Raw genomic sequence first — 9366 nt, 5'->3', positions numbered from 1 at the left:
GCGAGAAAAGTTCTGTGGCCCGCTGAGTAAAAATATATTTAAAATTTTTTTTGTGTAATTCGGTTTAATTAGATTAATTTCGTTTAAAGTCCCTGTATAAGATTTTAAAACAATTAAAAGACTACTGCTTTGGCATAAAAATGTGAAAAAGACAATTTAGCATTCAACCAAAGTATTTTCTCAGTTTCATAACAGCTTTATTCTTACAACAGCAAGTTATTATTTGAAAAAAGAATGTAAACAGTGCTTAGAATTAATAAGTTATTTATATAATAAATTTTAAGTAAATAAACTAAATGCAAATGTTTTCAATTTTTTTACAAAAGTAATGTACAGTAGTTGATTAAAATGTCATTTCTTCACAATTTAGGTATTTTGTTTAACATGTATTTTTATTTAAGTTTCTTTTATAGATGTTTTATCACTGTAAGTAATGTTTGAGTGAGTACAAAAACATTTAAAATAATAAGAGATAAGGTTTTTTTTTTTGACACATTTTTATAAGTTTTCTTTGCACTTTAAATTAATTCCTGTGCACACTAATGTACAAATATGCTCATACTTTAAACTATTTTCTTATTAATTACTTAAGTTATATCCAGTATAGTGTATGTATAATTTTCTATTATTATTCATTCTACATGTAATATCTAAGTGTGTACAGACACATTTAAAACAATATATATGACATAAATAAAAATAGTTTTTGTTAGGTATACATTTTCATTTTTCAAACAATATATTTGGGCAAATTAAGTTAATTTTATGCGTTGTATACTAATTTACGTAGGTGCTTTTTTTTGGATCTACCTATTTAATACAATCTAGATTTAGAAGTCGTAAATTTACTAAGTTTGTATATTTCCAATCAAAACAATTCAATCAAATAAATAATTAAACATTGCCACACACTCAGACTAAGTCAGGTTAGTTGGAGGACTTTTATAATCTCAGGCAAATTTAGGGAATTTTTCTAGCTTTTGGCCTGAATTGCTTTCTTATTCTAAAACATCAGGCTAGTTTTTGGTCAACCAGGCTGGCTTTTTTGCTTTGAAGAGAGGCAAAATAAACTTATGATGTATGTTTTTTAAACTCACAGTTTTAGTTTGAATTAGAGTATATGTTGAAATTTAAGTCTTGCAGTTAATATAACTTGAAATTTTATTTAGATCAACTATATACATAAAAGTTAGAACAACCAAGTTTAAAAAACCTTGAATTCTGAAAAGCTTGGAATTTTACAATTTATGCTAAAAAAATTTGGAAAAACTTTGAACTTGAGAGTTTTTGAAAACACTAGGAATTTAAAAAAAATTTAACGTGTAAAGTAATAAAATTTCGATTTTACACAAAAAATCTATAGTAGATGTTTTGATTTTTCGAAAATTAATAAAAAGATCTCAAATTCAAGAGGAGAAATTATATCTATCATATAGTTTTTTTTTGTTATCACCGGTTTTTTTAATTGAAAACACATTTAAAGTAGCTTAACAGTATCTTTTTAATTTTTCTGTACTATTTTAGACAGTCTTTATGTTATACTTAACTTTATACTAAAAATAGACTCAACAACTTGTACTTTTAAAAACCTGGAAGAACTTTAGAATACCTAGAAAAATTTTCTTAAAAACCTTTGGCAACCCTGAAACTGTTTACATTCTTTCTAAGGGATAAAAATTGCAAAAATATTTTTGTTTGACAAATTTCATGTTTATACAACACAGGAAAAACATTTTTTTTACAAAACAAGTAATAGTGGTAGTTTCGAGTATAATAACCAACTATTTATTTTTTTTAATCTTTAACATCTCTTGTAGGTAATCAGATTTATATGGTTTCGCAGTATATTCTTCTTTTGTTGTGTGTAAAACCTTATACAGAAATAATGGTGAAAGTAAAAAATCTGTTAGCAAAAAAAGAATTTACTTCTTTTTAAATTAAAAAAATAGAAAATGTTACTTACTTCAGTGAAAATATTTAAATAAGTTTTCTTAATACTTAAATAAATTTCCAGAATTTCTCCTACAATTGTTTTTAGAATTTGTAAAAGTATTAAAGTATTTCAAGCAATATAAATAAGACTCAGTTTTTAGAACAAAATATATTTCATGCTTCTTTCATCATTTGTATACTTAGCAATAAAAATAAAGTTTCAAATCTAACTTATATAGTGAAAATCGAATCAACGTAATTAATAATAATAAAGCAAAGAGTTATTATTAATTACGTCGATTTTATTTTCACTATATAAGTTAGATTTAAAACTTTATTTTTATTGCTTAGTATACAACTGATGAAAGAAGCATGAATTATATTTTGTTCTAAAAACTGAGTCTTATTTATATTGTTTGAAATAATTTATTTTAATGTCAAATAATGTTTAATTATCTAAAGTATTAAAGTACAAAATATTTTTGTCTGTTTGTACAGTATTAAATGAATACTGTACTAATATTTTTTTTATATATAAACTTGTAGTAACGACAGTTCTAATTATTTTTAGTACCTCATTGTTTTGATATAAAAAGAGAGTATTAGATAATTTATTGAAAACAGCGACAGGTGCAGAACCAATAAACCAGCTCAATTTATCGTATGTGATTCAACTGATCCTTAATTGATTTCTTTATTAATTTTTTTTTGTTTCTTTTGTCATTTTTTTTCCGTTGTTTGATAAATTATAAAACTTTACAAAAAGAAAAACCGTTTCAATCAAGCTATCGCACACATTAAACTTTGGTTGTAAATGTGCGTTACAATTTAACTTTTTTTTTTTGCGGAAGTTTTATAGAGTCTGAACTAAATCTCTAACAATTGGAGGTCAGAAAATCGTGTTTATCTGATAAGTTTTTGATTGTATCCAAAAAAACAGTTTTCAGTTTGATTTTTTTAAAGGTTGTAGAAATTTCTATATTTGTTTTCTTTTACCTTAAACCCCCATAGTCTTAGATTTGTTTCAAAAGTCATAATATGGTACCACATCTCATAGAATAACTTGTTTTCTCTTGTAATACCAAGTTAGGTTTGTTAAGTTGCGATTTAAGAAAGAACCAGAAATGCTAAAAATGATATCGAGATTTTATCTTTATAAAAAATAATGATTATACTATAACTTCTAAGAACAGATCCCATTTCATTTCTTCATAGACTCGTTATTACAACAAACAAAAACTTAACCAAAGAACCAGCCAAAAGTAAACTAGGTCAACGTATTGATTTTCTAGTTCTTCTACTATTTTTCTTAACTGTGTGTGGTAAATTATGTTTGATAAACTGTGTTCACTACTCTAACTGTTAATTTCATAAATTTTTAAAGCTTGTTGTCTTCGCACATAATGCTTCCTGGTGTATTACTAAATGAAGTTGATTGACAAACAAGATAAGTCCACGAAAGTGGTTGAAAAAAAAAGTCATATTACCATCATGTATTTAGCAATAATTGCAGTAGCAACTATGTTTTTTGACAAAAACTTAAATCAACATCCATTATATTGGTGCATGGCATCTTTGCTTATAAAATGTCTTTACCTATTGTTGTGTCTTGCATTGGAACTTCAAACCAAAATATTTTTCTAAAATGTGAAAGTTAATAAAATCAATTCTAATAAAAATTCTAATGAGAAATAATTGTTGTATCAGTGCTCTCGTCTTAACAGATTGATTAAAGTCTTAATTTGATTTATGCGGCTTTATAATCTTCAGGCATTTCCTAAACACGACTTCTTGTTGTCATTGAAGAAAAAAACAAACATCTTTTACTACCGGCAAAACAAATTCTTTAAAATAGTTTCAATTTTAAACAGTATCTTCTTTTAGTAATTACTTTTGCTACTTTATAACTTGCATTAACAACGTTTTCTGATCAGTATGTAATTACTGAAGATAATCATGTACTTTGTTCTAACTGACATAAGCTTCTTTTTTTTTTCCTTTCTCGCAATAACTCCTAATTAACGTTTTTAAATTCTTATATCTAGTCTTATATTTCACATTTACTTCATTCAAAATGAAATATATTTATTGCAGATAAAGAATTGATATAATGCTAAATAAAAAATAAGTTTTTCTAATTTATTAATGGCTTAATAAATATTTCGACTTTCGTTAAAATTATTTAAGAAACTTAATTGTCCTATCAAGCTGACTTTTTTTTTGTTAAATATTAATTTCACTGTTAATAAGCTTCGTTATTTCTTTATTTAGTTGACTTTATTCTAAACAGGGTTGCCAAATAAACAGGCTAATTTAAAAGTTTTAAAAACTCAGACTAAGTTAAACCTGTTTAAGACATTTTTAAAAACTCAGGTATATGTGAAACTTTAATTTCAAACACTTTAAATAAATTTTCGAGCTCTCAGAATAGGTTTTATTGTTGTAGTGTAGTTTATTAATTGTAATAGTTGTAATTTTTTACTAGTCTTTTTACATATTATGTACTTTTATATAATGATGATATTTTAGTTAGGTATTTAAGCTTGATTAACAGCAAGTTTTTTCATTTTCAAATAAATTTAGGCTGGTTTGATATAACTCAGACATTTTGTATTTAAAGTTGCAACCATGTAAGAGAGTAATTAAATACAACTAAGGTATTTTATCAAAGTATTCGAGCATTATTTATGTTAAAAAAATTGTTTAGTTTTTTCCAATACAAATAGGTATTAATTTTATTTATTAAACAAATTACTGACTTTCCAAAGAGTTCAATCTATTTAAAACGCCAAAACTGTTTTCAAAAGTTGATATTTTTTCAATATGGAAATGTGGTTTAAATAAAAAAATGTATAAGAATGACATATAAAAGTTTTTCAAGCTCGGGTTTTATAGAGAGTTAGGTTGTAAGTAAAGTAGTAAAAATATTAAGTTAGACTTATTGAGTGTTTAAGATAGAATATAGTTTATTAAGACTTAAGTATATTAGTCAATGTAATTTTATTCCAATAAACATGTATAATTTAAGTAGGCATTTTGTATGTAGCTAAAAGTTATTTAACATAATGAACTAAATAGAATTAAAACCTTCTTTAGTGTGACTAAAACTAAAAACAAAAGATTATTTAAATGTATGTCACTAAAACTAAAATTGCGGCCCGCGAGCACCAACTGCTTGCCGACCCCTGATTTAGATCAAAAAACTGCTTATAAGCGATAGAATTGTTTTAAAAATTACTTTACAAAAAACAACATATAATAGAATTGTCAAGTTGAATTACATGTTAGTATTAGCAAGGTAGTCTAAAAATCATTTTTTCTCCAACTGATGAGTATTTTTACTCAATCATGTCCTATGAATAGTTACATCAGACTCATTTTCTCCTAAATGCTTGGGTGAATCAAAATCAAATTATCAAAACAGTTATCAAATGCAGTTTGATATCCCGTTAAAAGAGAATTATTTTTTATTAATATAGTGTGATAGTTAACTAAACAATAATAGCTTTGTTTCTAAAAAAATAATTATTCTCTTTTCAATAAATAAATTTAATTTCGGCTGTACCTTTATTTGAAATCAAGTTATTTTGGTTACCAGTTATCAAAAATTACCAGATATGGTGAATCCAACGATAAAAAAAGCTTGTACTGTTTTGAACAAAAATCACTAAAAACCTGAATTTTTATGCTTTTTTTTTTGATAAGTGATAAAATTTTGATTAGATGCAAAAAATTTATCATATATTTTTTTTTGTATTATTAATTTTTATTTTTTTAAGAAACACATTTAAAGTTGCTCTAAGTATCTTTTCAATTTAGTTATACTATTTCAGCTAATTTTTAACTAAATTTAATTTTTACTAAGTCGACCAAAATATTTGTTTTTTAAAAACTTGAAAGAAATTCAAAAAACCTGGAAAATCAAAATCCAAAAAACTTTGGCAACCCTGTAAATCACTAAATTTAACATTGAAATTTTGTTTACACTAGTACATTAAATTTTTTTAAATTATAAGTTATCTATTTTTGATAAAACCCATATTAAATATAAAGTCAACATTTCAGTAGTTAACTTATTTACAAAACATTTATAAACCAAAATTAACACAATATACATGAAGTTAATCAAATAATAGTTTGTAGGTATTTTACTTTTAAGTTTTTAAGGGGTCTATTTCATTATGTTAACAGTGTTTTATAAACATGAAATATTATTAAATCGTAATTCAAATCAAATTTAAGAAGTGTTTTTATATATTAGAAACAATAGTTTGCGCACTACTTGCTTTGTTCAACTAACGCACGTGTAAAATGGAGTAATGTTCTACACTGTGAATAATAATATATCTTTTAGTTACTAGTAGTTATCTATTAAAAATATAGGTTTTATTTAGTATATGCATATATTTATCTAGTGTAATTTTTTGCAGTTCTTTTTTTTTAGAACATCGTAGATTCGTGCTAATTGTTTGCTACACTGTACAGTCCAACAAATTGATTCGTTAGGATTTCTTAGCAAATTATTAGCATCTAATTTATGAATGGTCTATATAGTGAAGAGTGGCATCTAACTATTATGGGAATAAATGGTGAAGAGTTTTTGTAAGGGTTAGTGAAATTTAATCAAAAGCTAATTTTGAAGGATAAATTTTACATATTCTAAAACCAGGTAAAAAACAACTAGAAAAGTACATCAATAAAATCTTAAATACATAAATAAACTAATACTTATACTGAATGATCAAAAAATATTTCTTTTGGAAAATCGGATAACAAGTTTAGGAATCGTTAATTTAGTTAATTAATTCCTAATAAGCTCTAAAAGAACCTTCCAATTTGAGTAGCATACACATAGTTTGTGGCTTAAATTTAATTTTTGTTTGTTCGAATGCTTCTAAATGCACAGAATACTTAAAGTGTTTGCAATGTTCTTCCATAAACGGTTGGTAAGCTGCGATAATTTCTTTATTTTTTTCCTATTAACTTTAAGAAATATACGTTTTGCGTTTGTATAATCTGGCTTTAAACTAGCAGCGAGTAGAACAAATAATATATATGCGTAACACAAACGAAAATGCTCAAAAAAATGGTCTAAGGACCTTGTGTACGAAAAAACCTCTCGGTTGTTTAGTCGTTTTCACTAAAATTTTTCTTTAAAGTCAGCATCATTCTTTAAAAGATTATAGAAAATCCTGAGTTATTAAACTTTTTTTAATATATTTAACTATCCTAACAAACTGAATTCGTAAGTGTAAACTATGGAATTAAACTCAATAATGTAATAAACCACAATTTTTAAGCAAAAGAAACATTTTTTAATAAAAGTATTATATAATTTACAACAGGCTTTAACTATTTTCTTATAAATAAGAAATTAATCGAAGCTGAACGCAAAATTACTAAACTTGGTATTGCTACAAACCAATATACCATGCAAAGTAAAGGAAACATCAAAAACATCTGAAAAACTAATCTTAATGCTTTATACCATCATGAAATGGCAGTTACTGCTACCAACATTTAAACTGCTGATGTAATGTTTTAATGAGTAGCAGCATTTTTTACAAAAACTTTTATCAGATGTTTTATAAGCAACTCAAATAATTTATTTTTCTTGCTTTATGGTGAAAGCCTTTTTTTTTTTGAACTTTTTTCCAAGTTTTCTGATTTTAATTCTTGCTTCTTGTTTTAAAACTTTTTATTTATCTCTATTCTAATCATCAAAAATGTTAAAAATAGTTATATATATGCAAAAACTTTAAAACACTAAACAGAAATATTAAAAAAAAAAATTAAGGCTAGTATGCCAAAATTTGTAACATAAACTTGAAAAATAACATTAAGTCGTAATTATTTATTAAGACTATTTAATCTGTATTAGTGCTCTAAAAATCTTTGATAAAGACTGTGAGGAATTTGATTCGAAAAAGCAATACAAATTGCAATTAAATCCAATACGATTCAGTATAAATACAGTATTGTATTAACAACATAAAACAACAAAAACTTTGATAAAAAAATATACACCAAAAACGGACAAGAAAACTTGTATTTCAAAAATTCCAAATAGAATCATAAAACTTTGAAAAACGTTCGAAAAAAAAGTTTTCGCCATAAAGCTGAAAATAAAGCTGAAAACTAAATAATAAAGCCTAAAAAAATAATAAAAATAAATAATTAAAAAATAAAGCCATAAAGCTGAAAACCGAAAAATTTTTGACTAATTTTTTTTTGTTTTTGTTCAATAAACTGTTTAAACTATTTTTAAACTGTTTACACTATTTAATAAATACAAAACTATTGAAATTGTTTCAAATTTAAAAAATTGTAATTTTTAAAAATTTTGTATAGATAAGTTTTAAATGTCTTTTTTTGTTAAAAAAAATGGTATTTAACATCTAAAGCTGTTTAAAAACTGAAAAAAGATAAAGTCATTGTAGAGCAAAACACATAAGTATTTTATAAAATACAAAAAACATTGCACTTATTTGTAAGGTTTACTTGTGAACTAACATGGATTTGCAAAGTTTGTAAAGTGTACATAGTAAGTACCCGTTTCTCAGGCTTTTCTATGTAAGGAGCTGTTTCTAAGGAAAAAAATGAGGGTCGTATTATATAAAAAAATACTTTTGCAGGTCGAAGTTATTATACATAAATTTAGAAAGTAGTAAAAGTACGACTTTAAATCAAAAGTTAAAAAAAAAAAACATGGAACAATAAAACTGAAGTTGTTGGATAAAACAATAGCAATAACTTCTAATTAAACAAATATCATAAGTTTTAGTTACTTTTTTTTCTGCTATAAAAAAAGTCTGTTTTTATCTAAAAAGTGCATCGTGGGCCTACCCTTTCCTAATATAGTCTTAGTCGTAAAAGATAAATAAAAAACTTTAAAATCAGCCAGTTTGTTCGTTTTCATCACATCTTATACAAATTTTACCTGATGCAACAATAAGTTAGCTAAAAAAGAAGTAGATTCACAGTCTAACATGTTGTATTAGCTAAAATTTAACTCTTCAACTACATACTGCCAAAGTAAAAATGTAAACAAATAGTAAATGTTATTATTAATGTTTTTACTTAAAATATTAATCATGTGTTTAGGTTCTAAAACTAGTTTATTTTAATTTATAATGGTGATCCTTGTAGTAGTTTTTTTGCTGCTAGCTTATATGATCCCCTTCATTTAACACCAGTGGCAACACGCGATTTGATGATTTCATAGGTGTGCAAATAATAAAATACCTTAAATACTGTGATCTCTCCTACTTGGATGTTCAATTTAATTTTTTTTGCAGTTATAACTACACATTGTATTTAAGAATACCATTAGTTTCTCACCTAGCTAACCACAGAGAGACGGTTTAACCTAGAATTAAAAAAAAAAAAAAAAGTGTAGTTTGAAAGTTTTGGTTAATGAAATTTGACAAGTTT

Source organism: Thalia democratica, chromosome 1, assembly GCF_965202585.1.
Source record: "Thalia democratica chromosome 1, ktThaDemo2.hap1.1, whole genome shotgun sequence".
Classification (NCBI taxonomy): Eukaryota; Metazoa; Chordata; class Thaliacea; order Salpida; family Salpidae; genus Thalia; species Thalia democratica.
This window is presented reverse-complemented; position numbering follows the sequence as displayed.